Raw genomic sequence first — 24,147 nt, forward strand, 5'->3', positions numbered from 1 at the left:
CAGGCACCTCCAAGCCTGACTGAGACATCAGTGCGCCACTGCTCACTCCCTCCCAGGAGAAGGAGCCACTGTTGTACCCTCTCCCTCCCCACACACCGACGCTTACAGACGAACAATAAAGGAACCTCTGCTGGTCACAGAATAACGCAAAAAAACCCAAGGACAAGCAACCCCAAAAGTTTGGACAACCATGAGGAAACAAAGAAACACCATGCAGGCAAAGGAGCAAGAAAAAAACCCACAAGACCAAATAAATGAGGAGGAAATAGGAAAAATGCCTGAAAAAGAATTTAGAGTAATGATAGTAAAAATGATACAAAATCTCGATAACAAAACAGAGAAAGTACAAGAAACAGTTCATAAGAACTCAGAAAAACAAACAGCAATGGATAACAAAATAACTGAAATTAAAAATACTCTAGATGCTATAACCAGCAGAATGACTGAGGCAGAAGAACGAATAAGTGAGTTGGAAGATAGAATGGGGGAAATAACTGCCACAGAGCAGGAAAAAGAAAAAAGAATAAAAAGATTAGAAGACAGTCTCAGAGACCTCACTGATAACATTAAGCGTACCAACATTCGAATTATAGGCATCCCAGAAGAAGAAGAAAACAAGAAAGGGTCTGAGAAAATATTTGAAGAGGTTATAGTGGAAAACTTCCCCAACATGGGAAAGGAAATAATTAACCAAGTCCAAGAAGCACAGAGAGTCCCATACAGAATAAACCCAAGGAGAAATACACCGAGACACATATTAATCAAACTAACGACAACTAAACACAAAGAAAAAATATTAAAAGCAGCAAGAGAAAAGCAACGAACAACATATAAGGGAAAACCCATCAGGATAACAGCTGACCTTTCCACAGAAACTCTGCAGGCCAGAAGGGAATGGCAGGATATCCTGAAAGTCCTGAAAGAGAAAAACCTACAGCCAAGAATACTCTACCCAGCAAGAATCTCATTCAGATTTGAGGGAGAAATCAAAAGCTTTCCAGACAAGCAAAAGTTAAGAGAATTCAGCACCACCAAACCAGCCTTACAACAAGTGCTAAAGGAACTTCTCTAAGTAGGAAACACAAGAAAAGGAAAACACCTACAAATACAAACTCAAAACAATTAAGAAAATGGTAATTGGAACACACATGTCAATAATCACCTTAAATGTAAATGGATTAAATGCTCCAACCAAAAGACACAGACTGGCTGAATGGATACAAAAACAAGACCCTTACATATGCTGCCTACAAGAAACCCACTTCAGACCAAGGGATACATATAGACTGAAAGTGAAGGGATGGAAAAAGATATTCCATGCAAATGGAAGTCAAAAGAAAGCTGGAGTAGCAATACTCATATCAGACAAATTAGACTTGAAAGTAAAGACTATTAAAAGAGACAAGGAAGGACACTACCTAATGATCAAGGGATCCATCCAAGAAGAACATATCACAATGGTAAATATCTATGCCCCCAATATAGGAGCACCTCAATACATAAGGCAAATGCTAACAGCTATAAAAGGGGACATCAACAGGAACACAATAATAGTGGGAGACTTGAACACCCCACTTACATCAATGGACAGATCATCCAAACAGAAAATAAATAAAGACACACAAGCTTTAAATGACACATTAGACCATCTCAACTTAATTGATATTTATAGGACATTCCATCCAAAAACGACAGAATACACGTTCTTCTCAAGTGCACACGGAACATTTTCCAGGATAGATCACATCTTGGGTCACAAATCAAACCTCAGCAAATTCAAGAAAATTGAAATCATATCAAGCATCTTCTCAGACCACAACGCCATGAGACTAGATATCAATTACAGGAAAAAAACTGCAAAAAAGACAAACACATGGAGGCTAAACAACTCACTCTTAAACAACCAAGGAATCACTAAAGAAATCAAAGAGGAAATCAAAAAATATCTAGAAACAAATGACAACGAAAACACAACAACCCAAAACTTATGGGATGCAGCAAAAGCAGTTCTAAGGGGGAAGTTTATAGCAATACAGTCCTACCTTAAGAAACAAGAAAATGATCGAATAAACAACCTAACCTTACACCTCAAACAACTAGAGAAAGAAGAACAAAGAAACCCCAAAGTGAGCAGAAGGAAAGAAATCGTAAAGATCAGAGCAGAAATAAATGAAAAAGAAAGGAAAGAAACCATAAGAAAAATAAATAAAACTAAAAGCTGGTTCTTTGAGAAGATTAACAAAATTGATAAACCATTAGCCAGACTCATCAAGAAAAAAAGGGAGAAGATGCAAATCAACAGAATTAGAAATGAAAAAGGAGAAGTCACAACGGACACCTCAGAAATACAAAACATCATGAGAGACTACTACAAGCAACTATATGCCAATCAATTGGATAACCTGGAAGAAATGGATACATTCTTAGAAAAATACAATCTTCCAAGACTGAACCAGGAAGAAATAGAAACCATGAACAGACCAATCACAAGTACGGAAATTGAGGCAGTGATTAAAAATCTCCCAACACACAAAAGCCCAGGACCAGATGGGTTCACAGGCGAATTCTATCAAACATTTCGAGAAGAGTTAACACCTATCCTTCTCAAACTCTTCCAAAATATTGCAGAAGGCGGAGCACTCCCAAACTCATTCTACGAGGCTACCATCACCCTGATACCAAAACCAGGCAAAGATGTCACAAAAAAAGAAAACTATAGACCAATATCACTGATGAATATAGATGCAAAAATCCTCAACAAAATATTAGCTAACAGACTGCAACAGCGCATTAAAAAAATCATACATCATGATCAAGTGGAGTTTATCCCTGGGATGCAAGGATTCTTCAATATACACAAATCAATCAATGTGATACATCATATCAACAACTTGAAGGATAAAAACCATATGATCATTTCAATAGATGCAGAAAAAGCTTTTGACAAAGTTCAACATCCATTTATGATAAAAGCTCTCCAGAAAATGGGCATAGAAGGAAATTACCTCAACATAATAAAAGCCATATATGCAAAACCAAAAGCCAACATTGTTCTCAATGGAGAAAAACTGGAAGAATTCCCCCTAAAAACAGGAACAAGACAAGGGTGTCCACTCTCACCACTATTATTCAACATAGTTTTGGAAGTTTTAGCCACAGCAATCAGAGAAGAAAAGAAATAAAAGGAATCCAAATTGGAAAAGAAGAAGTAAAATTGTCACTCTTTGCAGATGACATGATATTATATATAGAAAACCCTAAAGACTCTACCAGAAAACTGCTAGCACTAATTGATGAGTTTAGTAAAGTAGCAGGATACAAAATTAATGCACAGAAATCTCTTGTATTCCTATACACTAACAACGGAAGAGCAGAAAGAGAAATTAAGGAAACTCTCCCATTCACCATTGCAACCAAAAGAATAAAATACCTAGGAATAAACCTGCCTAAGGAGGCAAAAGATCTGTATGCAGAAAACTTTAAGACATTGATGAAAGAAATCAAAGACGACACAAACAGATGGAGGGACATACCATGTTCCTGGATTGGAAGAATCAACATCGTGAAAATGTCTGTACTACCCAAAGCAATTTACAGATTCAATGCAATCCCGATCAAATTACCAATGGCATTTTTCACAGAACTAGAGCAAGAAATCTTACGATTTGTATGGAAACGCAAAAGACCCCGAATAGCCAAAGCAATCTTGAGAAGGAAAAATGGAGTTGGTGGAATCAGGCTTCCTGACTTCAAACTATACTACAAGGCCATAGTGATCAAGACAGTATGGTACTGGCACAAAAACAGAAAGGAAGATCAATGGAATAGAATAGAGAACTCAGAAGTAAGCCCAAACACATATGGGCACCTTATCTTTGACAAAGGAGGCAAGAATATACAATGGAAAAAAGACAGCCTCTTCCATAAGTGGTGCTGGGAGAACTGGGCAGCAACATGCAAAAGAATGAAATTAGAACACTTCCTAACACCATACACAAAAGTAAACTCCAAATGGATTAAAGACCTACACGTAAGGCCAGACACTATCAAACTTCTAGAGGAAAACATAGGCAGAACACTATATGACATCCATCAAAGCGCCATCCTTTTTGACCCACCTCCTAGAATCATGGAAATAAAATCAAGAATGAACGAATGGGACCTCATGAAACTTAAAAGTTTTTGCACAGCAAAAGAAACCATAAGCAAGACTAAAAGGCAACCCTCAGAGTGGGAAAAAATAATTGCCTATGAAACAACGGACAAAGGATTAACCTCCAAAATATACAAGCAGCTCATGAAGCTTAATACCAAAAAAGCAAATAACCCAATCCACAAATGGGCAGAAGACCTAAATAGACATTTCTCCAAAGAAGACATACAGATGGCCAACAAACACATGAAAAGATGCTCCACATCACTAATCATCAGAGAAATGCAAGTCAAAGCCACAATGAGGTATCACCTCACACCAGTCAGAATGGCCATCATCACAAAGTCTGGAAACAACAAATGTTGGAGAGGGTGTGGAGAAAAGGGAACTCTCCTGCACTGTTGGTGGGACTGTAAGTTGGTACAGCCACTATGGAAAACAATTTGGAGGTTCCTTAAAAAACTACAAATAGAACTACCATATGATCCAGTAATCCCACTACTGGGCATATACCCAAAGAAAACCATAATCCCAAAAGAAACTTGTACCATAATATTTATTGCAGCACTCTTTACAATAGCCAGGACATGGAAGCAACCTAAATGCCCATCAACAAATGAATGGATACAGAAGATGTGGCATATATATACAATGGAATATTACTCAGCTATAAAAAGGGATGAGATGGAGCTATATGTAATGAGGTGGATAGAACTACAGTCTGTCATACAGAGTGAAGTAAGTCAGAAAGAGAAGGACAAATATTGTATGCTAACTCACATATACGGAATCTAAAAATGGTACTGTTGGACTCAGTGACCAGAACAAGGATGCAGATACAGAGAATGGACTGGAGAACTCGAGGTATGGGAGGGGGCGGGGGGTGAAGGGGAAACTGAGACGAAGCGAGAGAGTAACACAGACATATATATACTACCAACTGTAAAATAGTCAGTGGGAAGTTGTTGTATAACAAAGGGAGTCCAACTCGAGGATGGAAGATGCCTTTGAGGACTGGGGCGGGGAGGGTGGGGGGGGCTTGGGGGGGGGGCGTCAAGGAAGGGAGGGAAGATGGGGATATGTGTATAAAAATGGATGATTGAACCTGGTGTACCCCCCCAAAAAATAAATAAATAAATTTAAAAAAAATAAAAAAAAAAAAGAATAAATACGAAGTGGTAGATTCACTTGCTGTATATTTATGGAAATACTAGAATCACTCTGCTCCTTCCCATGGAAAATCTGCATCCCACATGTACAAATTCAACGTCTAGTGCAGTGCCGAATTCTGTTCACTTTTTCCATTCTGGCTCTTCACTCCAGCCAAATGATATTATGGATTAAAACAGAAGCGTTGAAAAAAACATTAACATAGATTTTTGCACTTTGAACTGTTTTAATTAATCTAAAAATAGGTGAAACTGGTCATTTAAAAAGAACACATTAAAATATGAGTCTGCACTTCTCCCTTGTGGTCAATCGTGGTATCACAGGAATGAGCGTGGGCTGGCGAGAAAAAATGCAGTTATTTTGGGAAACTGCTTGTCCTGCGGTGGTTACTACTATGGCACAGAATTAAATTCTTTCATGGTCGGTTAACCTCTCCAAACTCTCAGATTCCTTTTCCGTAAAATAGTGTGAATACCTGAAAGAGTGAGGGAGCAGATGAAGCGTGAGAAGACTTTGCTCCACATCTGCCCCAGTTGAGCACAGAAGGGACGATGCCTCCTTCTGTTAAGCTAGAATGACCTCAACTGAAATGATAAATGTAAAAGCGTATAACTGAATTATTCCAAATCTCATTCTAATTTATTTGATTCCATATTAAAAATGCACCCACCGTATGCCTTTAAAAGCCTTTCCAGGGACTTCCTAGGGGGCGCAGTGGTTAAGAATCCGCCTGCCAATGCAGGGGACACGGGTTCAAGCCCTGCTCCAGGAAAATCCCACATGCTGCAGAGCAACTAAGCCAGTGCGCCACAACTACTGAGCCTGCGCTCTAGAACCTATGAGCCACAACTATGGAGCCCGTGTGCTGCAACTACTGAAACCCACATGCCTAGAGCCTGTGCTCCCCAACAAGAGAAGCCACCGTTAGCCCGCACACCACAAGGAAGAGTAGTGCCTGCTCGCCGCAGCTAGAGAAAGCCCGTGAGCAGCAACGAAGACCCAATGCAGCCAATAAATAAATAAATAAAATTAAAACAAAACAAAACCAAAAAAAAAAAAACCTTTCCAGAATATAAGTAACTTATCCATACTAATTTCTTAGGAAAAACAGCTCTTCAACAATCATTTTGAGGTTCCTGTCTTTGAATTTTAAAAATTAATCTTATTTTTCCTTCTATTGTATTCTGGAGATCTCAGATTTTTGGATTTGCCAGAAGAAGACATTTCCAAAAAAAAACAGAACAAAACAAAACCAAAACTCTATAAAAGCGATAGTCAATTTTTATTTTGCCAAAATCAGACACTTAAAAAAGTCAAGTTCCAACTATTATCATGATTTTTAAAATGACAGAGTATTTGCCACTCAAAAATATTTAGGCCAGGGTGTTATTTCAAAATGAAGGGCAGCCCTTTCAATTGGAAAACTCACTATCTTGCTTTAATTTTTCCTCCGATAGCCTTCTGGAACTTTCCTCAGAGGTGGTCGGCAGCAGTGGACAACCATTTAGACCCAGAATGAAGGTAGAGAACAGGTGAATTGTTTTCTTTTTTCCCAGATTAGCCAAAATCAAGGACTTATAGATGCGTGACCAGACACAGAATGTAAATACGAGAGTCTTCAAAGATCTCTCCCTTTCCGGAAAAGTCCTTTATCTCCCTCCTGCTCTTTCAGTTTGCATGGCCATCGTGACTGGCAGTGTGCACAGTGCCTTGGGTCTCTTTCCACATGAACACTGCTAGGCCAGGAGCCATCCCTTGGCTTCACTGAGACAACACACTGTTGGTGCCCCTTCACCGCCCATCCCACCCCTTCCCTGGCTATTTCTTGTAAGTCTCTTGAAGGCCCATCTGCCTCTACCTGTTTCTGCCCACTGGTACCCAGAGTCCAATCTAATTCCTATCATGGTCCATTGAAGGCAAGAAAACAGCATCACATTCATACTAAAGATTCTCTCCAAGCTGAGAATCATGAAGTCTTTCATCTGCTGTCCATTGGTCAAGATACCCACACTCTAGAGGCCTAGTTGCCCTCCCTTGTATGAGCTCAACTTTGCAGATGTTGCTTTCAGCATGGGGTGGATTCCAGGAATGGCACTGGGCAGAGTAGACCCGCTGCCTCCTTTGCTCTACTCATTACATTCTTATTAACACAGCCCAGAATTTTTGGTATTGACAACCATGTCACTTTCAATTCTTTTTTTTTTTTTTTTTGACTTCAACAACAGGAATTTATTTTCTCTGGTTCTGGAGGCTGGAAGTTCAAGATCAAGGTGTTGGCAAAGCTGGTTTCTTCTGAGGGCTTCTCTCCTTGGCTTGTAGCTGCCTGGCAGTCTTTTCCTTGTGTCCTTACGTGGTCTTCCCTCTGTGTCTCAGTTCCTAGTGATTTAGTTTGTTTTTCACACATTCTACCGCTAACCTATTGACTCTCTGCTTGCACTGTTGTATCTTTTATCCCCAGTTTATAACTTTGCATGTCTGCCCATTTAACATTAAACTGGCAAACTAAAATTAGCCTATAAGGTTTTTTTTAGTTATGAGCCCCCATTAAATTAGCAATGGGGTCTCTAGTCATTTGGTGTGAGGTTTTATTAATTTCTCAAATTTGTTTCCCTATTTGGGAGACTGAAAGAGAACATGCTCGAGGAAGATTTAGATAGCTCAGCAGGTCCAGAGGTTAACATAGAACAGAGGAAGCCAGCCCTCTTTAAATATTGGAAATGATCTAATAAAACAAAAAACAAAAAACAAAAAACCCCCACCAAACTTAGACAATAAGAATTCAGTTGGCTTATAGAATTCCTGTGTATCAACAGGGCAGCACTTCCTCCAAAGGCTCTAGGAAAAAATCCTTCCTTGCCTCCTCCAGTTTCTGGTGGCTCCAGGCATTCCTTGGCTTGTGGCTGCATCACTCCAATCTCTGCCTCCATTTTCACTCACTTTTTTCCATTCTGTGTCTTCTCTTTTGTTTCTTATAAGACACTTGCCATTGGATTTAGGCCCTAGTGGGATTATCTGGGATGACCCCATCTTGAAATCTTTAATTTAATTATATCTAGAAAGACCATTTTCCCAAATAAGGTCACATTTATAGGTTCCAGAGAGTAGAAAGTAGAACGTGAATGTATCTTTTGGGGATACACATTCAGCTCACTACAATGAGTCATCCTATGGACTCGGATTCCATGATACCAAGGACTCTGGTTGTCACTTCAGCTGGCTTTTTAGTTATACTTTTTAAGCTTCCTTTATAAACTCATCCCTACCCCCAGTTTCTTTTTCTTTTCTTTTCTTTTCTTTGGTATCATCTAGCTTGTCTAATTTAGCTGGGGTTGGAGAAGTTAGATTTCTTGGCACAGACAATGTATTTTCTGGGTGGTCTCCAAACAAACTGTCTGAACTTGATCTTGATTTCTGATCTGTTCTCATTACTGAGCAGCTGTAATATGACAGGAAGGCTTTGTGGGTCCAGTTCTAATGACATTATCATTTGGAGCATCATAGGCTGCATTTGTCCAGAGGCCTGAAAAGTGAATGCTATAGATTCAAGTTTCAGCCCGACATAAATTGTGAGATTAGTTTCTGGGTGGTGATCATTTGTTATGAGTTTTACAAATATCTTCTCCCCATCTGAGAATTCTTCCTTCTGCCTCTGGTCTTTTGATGATCAGAAGTTTTGAAAATTAATATAAGAAAAGTCATAAATCTTTTTCTTGACATGTAGCAAAAAAAAAATTGCAGAAACACATAGCAGAATTCTACTTATATCGAGTGGAAACACAAGCAAATTTATGCTGATGTTGCTTAGAGGTATACACCTAGCTAGCAAAAGTAAAAGAAATGCATAGAAATAATAAACACCCAATTAACCATGGTGGTTATCCCTTGGAGAAAGAATTGAGTGGGATTCAGGAAAGAAACACAAAAGGCATTAAGTTTATTAGTAATATAATTATCATTTTAAGCTGAATGGCAGGCACAAGACCAAAGTAGTCTGGAACCCACCCTTTCTCCTCCTGCCGGATTTTTCTACCTGAGGAGAATGCCTTAACCTACAGAATCTGTAATGTCACTTTCGAGCTTAACATCAGTTTCACCATTAAACATTCAACAAGAGTTCTCTGTAAATGCTGGGTGGGTATGAGAACTGCACTGATGTAATCATTATTCACCTCTTCTGTGTTACTGGGGAAGATTGTGAGGTACATAAGAAAGTTTTTCTGTTTTAATATACATTTTCTAAGAATTTTATGTTTATAAATATCATATACTATATTTCTAGAAGACAAGTTGAAGTGATCAATGGCTAGAGAATTTTATAAATATATACCAATGACTTATCTTTTTAAAACGTAACTTGTTTTTTATTCATTTCCAGCAAAGACACTATTTATGGTTCAAACATTCTCATTAGGATGGGCTCTTAGACAATGCAATATTCATGTGCCTTTTTTCCTGACTGTAATTAGGGGAAGTGGAGCTTGACAAATACAATCCCGTGTGAAGACTGAGCAGGAACAGGCATCCCTATACTCTTGAAATGTTGTGTTTCAATGTCACAGTAAATCTGATTCAATTCCATAGAATTTTATTGAGTACCTGCTGCCTGGGGTGCTTAACAGGAGATCTGCTCCCCGTCCTCAGGAGCTTTCACTCTAGTTGAGGAAGAAGGAGAAGGGTAATATGTACAGTAATTCCTATTAAGGTGGAGATACTAAATTTGAGTTTATTCCATTTTATTCGTTTTCTCCATATCTTCTCTCCTTACCTAAGATTATTACTGAGAAGCCAATGCTGACTCTTCTAGTAGGACAGTTGGATTATTCTCAAGCATGGATGCTTGCCAGTGAGTGACGTGCAATGTTTTCACTTCTAGGTGGGAACCCAAAGAATCTATCTCTAGCTCTCTCTAGCAATTTCTACACAGTAGCTTTCTTTCTTGAGACAGGGCTTGAATTGCTCATGAAGAAAATCAGACTCAGCTTAACTTGGTCAAATTGCTTGTTCCCTGGGAATAATGAGGTGGATTTTTCCATTGGTTATAACCAAACTGGAAGATCCCCTAACATGAAAATTATGCCATGACCTGACATCCGTGCACATGTGATGATCCCTAAAGTAGCAAGATGACTTTGGAAATGGATGGACTATGGATGGACTTTCTCATTCTGTTTAGCATTTAAAATAGACATACAGAACAAACTTATGGTTACTAAAGGGGAAGGGAGAGGAAGGGATAAATCAGGAGTCTGGGATTAACAGATACACACCACTATATATAAAATAGATAAATAACAAGGATTTACTATATAGCACAGGGAGCTGTATTCACTATCTTATAATAATGTATAATGAAAAGAATCTGAAAAAGTGTGTGTGTGTAAATAGATACAGATATACATATAGATATAGATACAGATATATACAAATCACTGCTGTACGTCAGAAACTAACACAATATTGTAAATGAACTATGCTTCAATAAAAAATAAAAAAATAAAATAGATATATTATCAAAGGCCATTGAGAATCTACTACAAATACAATTTTGGTTAATTACAAATATTGATTAATTGATTGAATGATTATTGATATAAATAGCTAGCCAATGTTGAGTGCCAGCAACATGCTAAGGATGTTTCATAGGTATTTGCATTGAATCCCTACAATAACATTCTGAAGTGAAGATTATTTATCCACATTACTACAATGAAAAAACCCGATTCAGGGAGATTAACTGCTCAAGGTCTCCTGTATGACAGAGTTGGGAATCAAAGCCAGGGCTACCTTACTTAAAGCTCCTGCTTTGACTAATGCACTCTACTGCTTCTTCCAAAGGTTTTCTTTTTTTTTTTTTCCTCACCAAGGAAGCATTGTTTGGGTCATAGCCTTTGGTTCAGGGGAATACTTAGGAAGAGAAAATGTTCTCTTTACTTGTCAAAGAAGTTGTTGGGAAATCTACAGGCCAAAGGGTAAAGGAAGTACATTGCTCATTAGGATAAGAAGAATTAAAAATTAAGCCAATTGGGCAGCATTATCTGTAATAGGATGGAGCGGGTGCCTAACAGTTATCGCGAGACTGTTAATCTCGAGACCATTATCGCGAGACCCTCAGTGGCGTTAGAGGTCCTGCTCCACCAGCAGTCAGCCTCACGGTGGTCCTCGCAGCAGGGAGTGTCCTGAGAGAGGTGGATCTCGGCCATCTCCCCGGGGCCCTCCAGGCCCTCTGGCTTGGGCCGGCAGGTGAGTTGGGGGGGTCTGGGGACAGGCTGAGGTCTGTGTCCTGCATTGTTCCAGAGCCCGCGCCCCAGCCACCTGCTGGTTGGGCCCAGGCCTTGACCTAATGGCAGCGGCCGTCTCCACGTGTCCTGGTCCACAGAGGCCTCAGCACCTGGAGGATATGGATACTGCCATTCAGGCAACAGCTGCAACCAGCTTTGGTCTCACCGTTTGAGTTTCAAAAACTGGTACAGCCCAGGTCAGTTGTCTACTCCTAGGAGGTGGCCGGAGGTCAGGGGTAAGTTGCAAGGACGTTGCATATCTCTACTGTCAGGTCCACCTCCATGGTTGGGGCTCTTCTTAAAGAAGGGTAATTGTTGTGAGCTGGGGATTAACCTGATTGGTATTGGCTACAACACGTGTTCCTATTGATCCTGTGCAAATGTTTCCCTCCAGTTTAAATGAAAAGGCTATGGGCTGGCTGGGTCCTGGGCGCCTGGCTCCCTCAGTGATGACAGCTGGGTAGGGGTTAGGGACCTGTGCCTGAGGGCACTGCCAGCTGAGATTTGCCTCTTCAGCAAAGGTAGGGCCTGGGCGCTGGCAGGAGGACCCAGACTGGGTACTGGATGAAACACTTCTGAGCACGGTAACCAGGTCTTAGCCAGGGTCTGGATCTCAGTGGGCGAAAGTTGAGCCTTGGGAACTTGCCCTTTCTTGTCAGAACAGAGGATAACATTTGTTTGGGTGGAGGTTTACAGGAACATCCTGACCTGACCTCGAGAACAGAGGATCTGACGCCAAGATGTTTGCAACAACTAACCATGCTGCTCCCTCACCTTTCCTATAAAAGGGCTTTGCTGAAAGCTTTCATGGAGTTTGGGGTTTTTTAAGGCAGGAGCCACCCATCTCCTTGCATGGCGCTGCAATAAACCTTTCTCTGCTCCAGACTCTGACGTTTTGGTATTGTTTGGCCTCACTGTGCATCAAGCACATGGACTTGCATTCGATAACATTCCCACTTGTCTCTCCATGGGTCCCTCCCTGCTCCTTGTTGGAGGCTGTTTCTTCTTCCCCCGCCCACCCCACCATGTTCCCTTTTCGTAGCTCTGAAGAAATCGTCATTAATTTTCTGTGCGACTCAACACTTTTTAAGTGTCGCTGCCTTGCAATTAGGAATTTCTATGAACATTAGTCACTGGAGACCTGGTGGGCCCATGTGTTTATGAGCCATTTCCATAAAACAGGAAACAGCTTATTTTTCCTGAACTGTTGCCCTTGAATCAATCTTCTTGCCAAAAATCACAGGGTGTGCAGTTGTTACCTGTTTTACTAGATGGAGGACTATAGTTTTTGCTTTCTGATCCCAAATTTCAATGTGCTTTCACGGAAAGACTCATAGACAATGTTCGCATCTGTGTATGTAGCCCAGGAGTTACCTTTTTTCATAAGAACACTGCAAGTTGGGCCTTGAAATCTGGAGAGAGGTTAAGAATCACTCTTCCCTTCCTATTCTGCAAGACCACTCATCTACAAAAGGTTACAGTTTCCTTTTCTGTTTTATTAATAATATTAGCTACTATTCCTTGAGTGTTTATATTGTACCAAATCCTAAGCTTTAGAGGCGTGAATTCTCAGAACTACCCTGGGAGATGGGCAGACTTACAAAGATTGCCGTGTATGTTGCTAGAAGGGAGGCCCCTTCCAAGGCCCAAGAGTGGACTGTTGTCTAACACTAGGAAAAGAATTCTCTGAGGAGACACACATACTGACAAAGCAAAAGACTTTATTGGAAAGGGACCCCCGGGTGGAGAGCAGTGGGGTTAGGGAACCCAGGAGAACAGCTTTACCACATCATGGCTCACAGTCTCAGAGTTTATGGTAATGGGGTCAGTTTCTAGGGTGTCTCTGGCCAATCATCTTGCTTGTGTCCATATTTTGTCTGACTCAGGGTCCTTCCTGGTGGTGAGTGCATCTTTCAGCCAAGAAGGATTTTAGTGTAAGGGTTTCTGGGAGGTTGGCAGGACATATTATGGGCTGGTGTCTCCTCTCTCCTTTTGGCCCCTCTCAAATTCTCCTGGTTAGACTTTGGTGGCAGCACGGTGTTCCTTATGGGGACCTCCAGGTGTGAGACATCTCATGCAAGCAGTTATGATCATGCCTGGCCAAGGCAGGTGGTTTTGGTCAATGGTTCCCTAACATGTGGAGATCTTTAGCTACTTTTCCAAAATGATACAGCAAGTAAGTGGCAGCACCGTTGAATGAATTCAAGTGTGTCTGACTCTAGAGCCTTCACATCTGACCACTCCACACTGCTGCCCCATAGGTTGGCCCTTTACAGCTTTTAGTATTTGTACTTTACTCCTCATTTGATTAATCCAGGAAAGTGTTGTTATCAGGGAATTTGGATTTTACATGCTGCATGGGTGAAAAAGAGAAGGGACTTGGCGAAGAAAGTGAGGGAGGAGTGGCACTAGCCAGCGCATCTTGGGCAGGTGCATTGGCGGTTCCAGGGAAGTGGACATTAAACAGCTCTGCTAGACCAAAGTGCAGGGGGACAGGGGACAATCAGGGAAGTGGGTGGGAGGAGAGGATATGGGGCTGGACCAGGTGTAGTTCGTGTTGACTACCTCGGAGGACCTCCTTTCTCAACCCTAGAAAGTAGAGTTCTTACTATTTAATCTTTATTTCAAAAAACGTTTGCAATGATTCATTAATTTCCATTTATTCATTCAGCATACATTTTAACACAACAGTTAGATATGGGGCACTGTGCTTTACAGTAGGACGACCAAAAGGAATCCAATGTGAACCTGACATAAAAGAGTTCATCATCTAGTGGGAACGGTGAATAGAATGGCAGTGTAAGGTAGTGACAAATCGCATGGCTTGCGGACTGAAAGAAAATAGGTTTACATCTTAGCTCCACACACCCAAGCTGTGTCATCACAAGCAAATCACTTAATTCCTCTAAGCATCAGCTTCCACATCTATACAATTTAATAAGAGGAGTAGAAATAATGCATGTAAAATACGCAACAGAGTTCTTAGCATATTATGTACTCAAAAGATGTTAGCTATTATTATGTAAAGAAATAGTTGCCTCGCATTATAAGAAGTGCTATAAGAGAAGTGTGTTCTATGAAAATGAATTCTGCCGTGATCATGAAGATGTTCCAAAGGGTCAAAAGATTTAATCTAAAATGTAAATGATTACAAGTTTGGCAGGCAAACAGGATGGAGTTGGAGAGGCTTTCTAGACAAAAGCAACAACTTACGCAAATGTATGGAGAGTGAAGAGAGTAATTACAGCATGCTTGGGGACCAGTGAGTTCATTGGTGGAAGGCAGGAGAAGGTGAGGACAGGTGTGTCTGGAAAGGGAGCCTGAGGCTGGATCCTCAAGAGTCTGGCTGGCCTGGTTGAGAAGTTTCATTCCTAGCAAGTCCCTCAAGATCCCTGAAAGAAAGAAGTTACCGAAGTATCCACCACACCTCAAAAAACTAATGGGAATCATTTTGGGTGGATAAAGAAGATTTTTAAAACCACAGAGATTTTTATTTTCCAAAAGGAAAGCACTCTGTGGCAATAAGTACTTGCCAATGAAATATTTTCCACTGTAGGGGAAGGAGAAGGCCAGATACCCATTGTTCCAAACATAGAGTTTCAGTCATTGTCTTCTTCTCTGTGTTAATTTGTTCTCTTTTCCCTTGATTTCTTATCCCCAAAGCACAGGGAAAATTTAAGTCTCAGCAAGCAAAATAGGAATGATGTTGATGTTTGTCCCCTATCCCTGAGTTATTCTTTCAAAAGAAATGTGGTGGTGGGCCCAGTGGCAGTTGATGTTCTGGCCAAAGCACTCATAAAATTTTTTGAAACTAAACCCACAAAGATTTAGCACATTCAGTGTTTCTGCTATAGTTACTACCCTCTGCCAAACAGTGCCTTGGATCTTACATGACTTGTGAATGAAATAGCAACTTGGGAGGCCAAAAAATTGTCCTGTTGGCACAACATAATTTTTATTTCCAGCACAAAGTAACCTCCCTCTAAGGACCTAGAGTTGCTTCGATTCTACTGGAGTATTGGTTTTAACAAGGCCAGGCTGACTGCTCTGTAGCAGCTCAGCACAAGAATCTGTTCTGGCTTTAAGATATGAGATGAAACTACTGAAAAATAAAAAAGCATGAAACTTCCACTAATCAGATGGCTTTGAGAACTGGATTTTTCTGTTGAATCTTCAGCTTAAATGAAGATTTATCTGATTCCTTTTTGTATTAAATATAAATTGTTTTAGCCGTCATTGAAAATCTTGAAATATGGGAGGCCATTCTGTGAATTTCATGCTAGAAGATCCAAGGGACTTGAACAATGCTTTGGGGTTATTTGATCATACTTGAGTGCTCATTTTCCACTTAGCTGCAGATGTAAATGATGGAAGAGCAGGCAACCAGCCTATCTTTGTATTCCAAGATGTACCTGATGTGTTTTTGTTATCCTCCTTGTTATGGACTACGTTCTCCCAAAGTTCACATGTTGAAGCCCTAACCCTTAATGTGACTGTATTTGGTAATAAGGACTTTACAGAGGTAATTAAGGTTAAGTGAGGTCATAAGGGTGGGATCTAATCCAATAGGACTGATATCCTTACACGAAGAAAAAGAGATGCCAAAGCTCTCTCTCCTTACACGTGCACAGAAGAAAGGCCATGTGAAGACACAGTGAGAAGGTGGCCCTCTGCAAGCCAGGAAGAGATGTCTCTCCAGAAACCAACCCCAACAGCACCTTGATCTTGGACTTATAGCCTCCAGAACTGTGAGAAAATAAATGTCTGTTGTTTAAGCCAGCAGTCCCCGACGTTTTGGGCACCAGGGACCAGTTTCATGGAAGACAATTTTTCCATGGAAGGAGGGGTGGGGAGTGGGGGGTGGAGGGAGGTGGGGGTGAGGGGTAGTTTAGGTGATAATGAAAGTGATGGGGAGCAGCAGATGAAGCTTTGCTCCCTCACCTGCCATTCACTTCCTGCTGTGCAGCCGGTTTTTAACAGGCTGCGGGACCAGTAATGGTCTGCTGCCCAGGGGTTGGGGACCCCTAGTTTAAGCCACCAAGTTTGAGTATTTTGTTCTGGCAGTGCTGGCAAACTAATACGCTGCTCTCGATATGACTATGATGAAGATAAAGATAATAAGGAAAACTTGTATTTGCTGAGCAATCACTATGTGCCTGACTTTGTGCTTAGGTGCTTTATATGTGTCATTTAATCTGGACCACTATCTTGCAATGGGAACTTGGCACTTTCTTCTGACAGCAGAGTAGAAGAAGTGCTCTGGCTAGCGGCTCTGGTATCATTAAATAAGGTTTGGTCATTCGGGGAATCATCGTAGAGTAAGAAAGTGATTTTTAAGGTGTGCATGAAAATCACCTCATTAACTGAATCCACCAATCTTAAGATCAGATCCTGCCTTTCAGACCCTAGATTTTCACATGATGAATGTAAAGGTTGCACTTATTACCTTACGCTATTTTATGCAGCACATCTAATACAAGAGTTCTGCTGTCGAATCAGATAGGGGGCTGTAAAAACTTACTTCTTACAGAAGAGGGCAGCCTCTGCCTGTGAAAGGAGTAAGATTGCTGTCCTTCACAGATCTCAGATATATGCTGATAATCCCTCACCTTCTCATACACCTTTCTGCCAACCCATTACCTAAATTAAAAATTGTGTTCCTAGATGAGTCTCAGTAGAAAATCATCTTAAAAAGGATTATTTTTGATAAAATAAATCCTGCCAAGGAACTTTTGACACAGTCCTTCCCTAGAGAATGATTCTCTAGTGTTAAAGAATAATAAATCCTATTTTATTTTATTTTATATTTTGGACATAGCCTTTTTAATTACAATTTTTTTCTCTTTTATTGAAGTATAGTTGAGGTACAATATTATGTAAGTTATAGGTGTACAATACAGTGATTCACAATTTTTAAAGGTTATACTCCATTTATAGTTATTATAAAACATCAGTTGTAAAGACTTTTTTAATTATAGAAAATTCCAAACATATAGAAAAGTACAGAAGACATTATAACAGATAAAGAATATACCCACAACCACTCAGGGATAGGAAGCAAATTATATTTGATTTTAATTTGCATTTCCTAAGCACTTGCAAACTTGTGATGTTTACTAGCCAAATCCAAATGAAAGTGATAAATGAAGGAGATGTGGAACTGATTTCGAAAGTTTGGAATTGTCATCTCATACCTACCTCTAACTCATTGAAAGATCTTGAAAACATTGCATTGCCTATGTAATAAAGAATATCTTTGAGCCAGACAATATGTATTTCAACCCTGATTCTGCCTGTTACTTGCTTTATGTAACTTGGGCAAATTATTCAACATCTCCAAGCCTCAGCTTCCCTACCTATGAAATGTGGACTAATAACTGTGCCCCCTTCATAGGGTGGTAAGGATTCAAGGTGAGTTGCATATAAAGCATTTGGCACAGCATCTGGCGCATATTAAATGTACAAGGACGTTATTAACCTCCTTGGACTTCATTTGGCATCTTCATGTTTATTATGAGGGATATAGAAGAGACCTTTAAGTCCACTAGCAATTGGAAATGCTAAATTATATGTATGTTTAGCTTTTTGTTGCCAGTACCCTGATTGGGCTGGAGTTATTGGAGCAGAGAGAATCCTATACCCTCAGTGTCAGGCACACTGATAGTATTGGGCTGGCCAAAATGTTTCTTCGAGTTTTTCTGTAACATCTTATGGAAAAACCCAAATGAACCTTTTGGCCAACCCAATACATTATATAAATCCGCATATTCTGGTTAGTAGTAAAATATCTCCAGGGCCCAAAGCTGATGGCTTTCACTCTACTGTGTTCTTTCATGTATTTTCTTCCCGATTTTTTTAAGGGTAAGGATTATATTACATTTCTGTGTTCAACTCAATGGGAATCATTTATTGAGTACCTAAAATGTATAAGGCATTTTCTAGACACTGTGGGGAAAAGATCAATGAGACAAACATCCTCCCCATCATGAGTCTATAATCTAGTAGCAGAGGATAAAATATTGTTACAAATATCCAAAGAGTAAGAAAGAATGTGATGAATGATGTAAGTAAAATTTATCCCGAGGAGACAAAGTAAACTACTAATTAAGACTCTGTATAAATCAGCCTGCAAAGTGGGTAGAATTTAGATAGAATGAGATTGGGTACCCATGGGTGCACAGGCAGGGGCATTCTAGAGAGAGAGAGATTCAGACACTTGCAAAGCCGTTTTTGTAGTCTGGACTGGTTAAAGCAGGGATTTAATGGGGTGTAGCAAGAGGTGGGGCTGAAAAGGTAAATTGGAGTCCAACTGTGGAGGGTTTTGAATGCCAGCTTAAGGACTTTAAACTTCATGAAACATAATGAGATCAGAACTGTGCTTGAAAAGGTGCAGGATGGATGATGATAGAGAGAAAATAGAAATGGAGACTGTGTCAAGTGACTTCAGTGGTCTGCTTAGAGGGTTTACAGACCTGAATTATGACCCCAGAGGTAGAAAGAGGAGGTGGAAGTGAGAGAAATTAGAGGATGAGTCATTCATTCATTCATTCCCTTTATACTAAACACCTACTCTGACCAGGTATCTTCCACATATGAGGGATTCAAAGAAAAATCAGAGGACCCCTGATTGAGGCAGGAGGTAGATAATTTAGCCAATACTTGGGTTTTCAAGGATGCTTGTCATGGTGTTGGGAAAGGGGTGGTTACTGAGGAAAAGAGCGACGTGAAGGACAAGATTGCCATTATGGAGATAGTCAACGTCGGAGAAGAGGATGATTTAAAGGAGGAGAATGAGATCATTTTGGAGTGTAATTCAGTTTCTAAATCTCAGTTAGTAGGTGAACGAATACATACATAAGAATGCGTTAATGCATGAAGGTATGAGAGGAGGAATGGGGCGTTGCCACTCTGCATGAATAAGTTACCTAACTATTATGATTAAATCTCTCTGAGCCAAACAGTCTCTCAGTATTCTATAAAACACATTTATAATGAGGGGCAAAAAATGAAGAAAAGCAAAATTGGGAGCTTAGTTTTTAATTCTACAGACCTGCATGGCAAAGTTCAGAATGATAGGACTGGCAGCCAAAATGTCAAAATTTGCAAACAGAAACATTGACTCCGTGTTTTTATAACATCTCCTAATATTTTTTCAACTTCTGCATCACAATTCAGTTACTCTGGACTTTTCCTTTTTCCAGTGTTTTGGCTTTCTTAAAAAATTTCTGGTGTTATGCCAATTCTCTGTATATGTGTGTGTGTGTTGGGAGAGAGACTTCAGATCTCTCTCTACTACTTTATTTAACTGCTTGGTTTATTGTTACAGCAAGCTTCTCCCTATGAAATATTTTAAAAATCTCATTTGTTTTATTTTGCCACTCTCCGATTTTTATAATCATCCATGTGGGTTTTCCCTCAAGGGAGCCCTAGAGGTGAAGAATGAAGCTTCTGACCATGTCCTGTCACCCTGATCTCATCTGAGTCAAATCTAAGGATTTGAGGATTAAAAGGATTGGGTTGAATGATGTCCACAGACACAGGATATCATTCAAATTCGGGAGCTCAAGATCCCAAGACTCCACAGGTTGCCCCACAGTACCCTCAGGAGCCCTCTCTAAGAACAAGCCTGAGCCCTCTATCATTAGTCTTCAAGCATCGTGTCCTGCCCTCACTGTGATTTTGAGGCCCTTTCCCACTGAACAGCTCAGGCCATGAAGTTGCTGTGGGGTGCTGCTGGAGTCAGGGTCACTGCACTGACCAACCTTGGGGGGAAGTCACTTGTGACTGGGGAGTTTTGGAGACTGGCAAAAAAAAAAATATTTAGAGATCATCTAAATCATGTCTTGATAGCCTTGTCTAAAGAATACAGTGTTTTCCAACATAATTTGGCTTTAAGTAGATTTGTAGAGTCATCTCATGGAAACATCTATCCCAGAGAGAAGTTGAAGATGAGTTTCTGCAGTGGATGATGGATGGCTGTGAGCACCAATCCTGTCATGGCTGATTGCACTGGGACCAGGATTCTCTGGCTACCTCCATGGTAGGAGAAAAGGATGCAGGGCAAGAGGCTTCTGTGGACACTTGCTCTCAGCTGGAGAGCTATTACCCTGCCTTTATCTGGTTCTGGATTGAGTCTGAGATTGAGTTAGAGAACATTATGGATCTGGGCCTTCTGTGTATGTAGCGTTGCGTGTGTGTGGGGAGGGGTGGGTGTTGAAACTGGGGTATCTATAAGGACACAGTCTGTAGCCTTGTGGTAACTGCTTTTTGGAAGACTTGACTGAGGTTTTTGGAATCTCATCCGTGGGAAGATGCTTTCACATAAAATCAATTCTCCTTATAAAAAAGTGCATAGTTTTGCCTAAATGGCTTTATAGAAAGGAGATTAAGGTAAAATATCTTGAACTTTGTAGAGAAGCTCAAAATACTTAGAGGCCAATCTGAAATGTCAACAACCCTTCCTAAATGTCTCAATTTTGATGCATGTGAAAGTGTAAGGATTTCCAGCATCCTAATGAAACGTAGTTTGCAAGTATGCAATTCTCACCTGTTGCCTATTTTTATTTTTCAGGGTCTTTGAGGTTGCAAGAGTCATGTGTGAGGGGATATTTTTCCTTGTTTCATAAAAATGAGGGACTTGATCACAAGAGCAAGATGTTCACTCTGGAATTCTCTCAAGAGACTCTTTAAGTTGCCTGTGACATATAATACAACCCCAGTGATTTAAGAAGATACAAAGGATCCTGGTGAGTAGCCATGGTCTGAAGACTATTTTCTTTTCAGTTAAGGCAAAAACATGAATATATAATTTTCTTAAAGTATGGACCAAGCCAGTTTGATGAGTGGTGCAGGTGGGCTTGGAACCCACTAGTTCTACCCTTCTTGGGAGGTGCTCCTGGGACAACCCCAGCCCATAGGGTCTATGAGTGACACACACGTGTGAGCAGGAAATCACAGATCTAGGGAAATGCCCCTATTAGTTTCACCAAATATATATATTGCACCAAGAACAACAACAGTTCCAACAGAATAGTACTCTATGAGCAATAACGAACATTTGTGGAGTGCCTGTTGTGAACCAGGACTTGAACTAAGCTTTTTATATATCTAACCTCATTTCACTTCATTTCATAGTGGATACTATTACTATTTCCATTTGTACAAGTAGAAAAGCTGAGATTACAGAAGTTAAATAATATCCCAAATCACCAGCTGTTATTGTATATGGAGGTGGAACTCAAACCCAGAGTTGGCTCCCTTAAAATAGTACAGGCAATAAACACATGAAAAGCTAACCCAAATCCCACTACTGAGAAGGAACTATTTGTAACATCACTGTTGTGTAGCTGTCCAGATTTTCCCCTATGAATATTACATATAAAGTTTATATATACAAACATACATATACATACAGATATCTACCCATCTTTTATAGCCTTTTTTTTTCATATCACAATATATAGCCTAGGACTGTCTCCACGCAATCAGAATTTTAACGACAGACATCCTGATAGTCTGGTCACTCCAGGTCCTCTGGGCTTTGGCCACAGCAAAGCGCTTATGCAGCATGATGCCCACAAAGCACATGAGACGAGGGTTCTATAAAACGCAGAGCTGGGCACCCAAATAGATATCAAGACCACAAAGTCCGACGGTTTCAAAACCTACTCCAGCACATTCTCACATTCCAATATTTTACAGACAAGGGTAATGAGCCCAAGAATTACCGCCCTCCAGCTTCAGGGGAGTGAAAAATGAAGGGATGTTTTCCAAGTAACGTGACGCCAGACAGCTGGCTTAACAGTCAACAGTGCCAAGCCTTCTCTGAAGGCCAGCATCAGCTCCCACCTCCTCCTCACCACCAAATGTCACAGTGCACCCTGAACCAGGGAAATCTGTCCTACAGGATGTAGAACTGCAAGAGGAAAGCAGGTTTTACTGGCTTGTGGTTTCCTAGGCTCTTAGAATGTTGAATGCAGCCTGTGCGTTGGCAGCTGAAGAACTCGAAAGAAACCACGGGGTTGGAATTGATTAGTTCCTGTTGGTCCCCCTCTTCCGCCAATATCAGTACCTGTCTCTTGATAAATAGACACATGAACACGCTCCAAACACAAGGTCCTACACAGCAAGCAATAAAAATGTGCTTTGACCCACTGAAATAAATTGTACCAAGTGGAGTGATTGTATCCATTTATTATTTATTAGTCATGTCCCATGGAGCGGCTAGTGGAATAAATATTTTTTTTCCTGTGGAAAATGAATGTATGACAATCAGAAGTAATAACGATCACAGAACAACTATGCTCCCCAGCTTGGACCAAGTTTATTTCTCTCTACTCTGAGCAAAATTTCTGCTGCAGATTAAGGACTCTTTCTCCACTTGGTCTTCTTTCGGTTGATACCTCAAGTTGTCTCTCTTCTGTTCCTTCTCTTTCTGGCCACCATAAGTTTTCCAGTAGCCCCTTCCAGGTGCCACAGTTAAAGAAATATTAGTGAGGCTGATAGGTTTTAAAGGAGCCTAGTGGTCCAGGAATGGGTTTTGGATTGATTCAAAGGAATGGCTGCTTCAATATAATATTTTATTTGGAATAAGAGGAAATTGGTCCCTTAGTAACATTAGCAATTTATTCAGAATCACTGTTGCATGAGGACATCTGAAGATTATATTGAGAATTTGAAGAATTTATCTCACTCCCAGAGATAACCTAGAAGAAGGTGGAATAATTTACTTTTATTATCACCTAGTATAAACTTGATAATTTGGTAGATAGAAATAGCAGTATTAAAGATTAATCAGGTGGTGAAAACAGTTACTAAACTCTTCTTTTAACCATAGAAGGTAGTACACAGAGCAAGCACTTAGTTTTCAAGCTTTTTTGCCATTAAAATAACTCATGCAATAGCATCTGCCTTATTCTATTTTATAATTATCAGAATTAAAAATGTAGGTGTTGGGACTTCCTAGGTGGTGCAGCGGTTAAGAATCCATCTGCCCATGCAAGGGACACAGGTTTGATCCCTGCTCCAGGAAGATCCCACATGCCTCAGAGCAACTAAGCCTGTGCACCACAACTATTGATCCTGTGCTCTAGAGCCTGTGAACCACAACTATTGAGTCCATGTGCCACAACTTCCAAAGCCCACGTGTCTAGAGCCTATGCTCCATAACAAGAGAAGCCACTGCAATGAGGAGCCTGTGCACCACAATCAAGAGTAGCCCCCCTCTCGCTGCAACTAGAGAAAGCCCATGTGCAGCAGCAAAGACCCAGTGCAGCCAATAAATAAATAGATAAATTTACTTAAAAGAAAAATGTAAGTGTTGGTTAAGTGGTGGTCTCCCTCTTGAGCCTGGTAGAATAATGCTGAGTTGCCTTCTAAGGTCCATAGTGCTTCTGTTGACCTCAGACTTCAATAATATACTGTTTTTAGCCAGAGTGAGCTTTCTAAAATGACTGTCAAGCCCCTGCTTAATCATGTCAATGGCCCCCTTTGGCCATGAGGATAAAGTACAAACTCAAGAGCATGGCTTAAAGAATTTATCTTAGT

The sequence above is a fragment of the Hippopotamus amphibius genome, chromosome 5 (assembly GCF_030028045.1).
Source record: "Hippopotamus amphibius kiboko isolate mHipAmp2 chromosome 5, mHipAmp2.hap2, whole genome shotgun sequence".
Lineage (NCBI taxonomy): Eukaryota > Metazoa > Chordata > Mammalia > Artiodactyla > Hippopotamidae > Hippopotamus > Hippopotamus amphibius.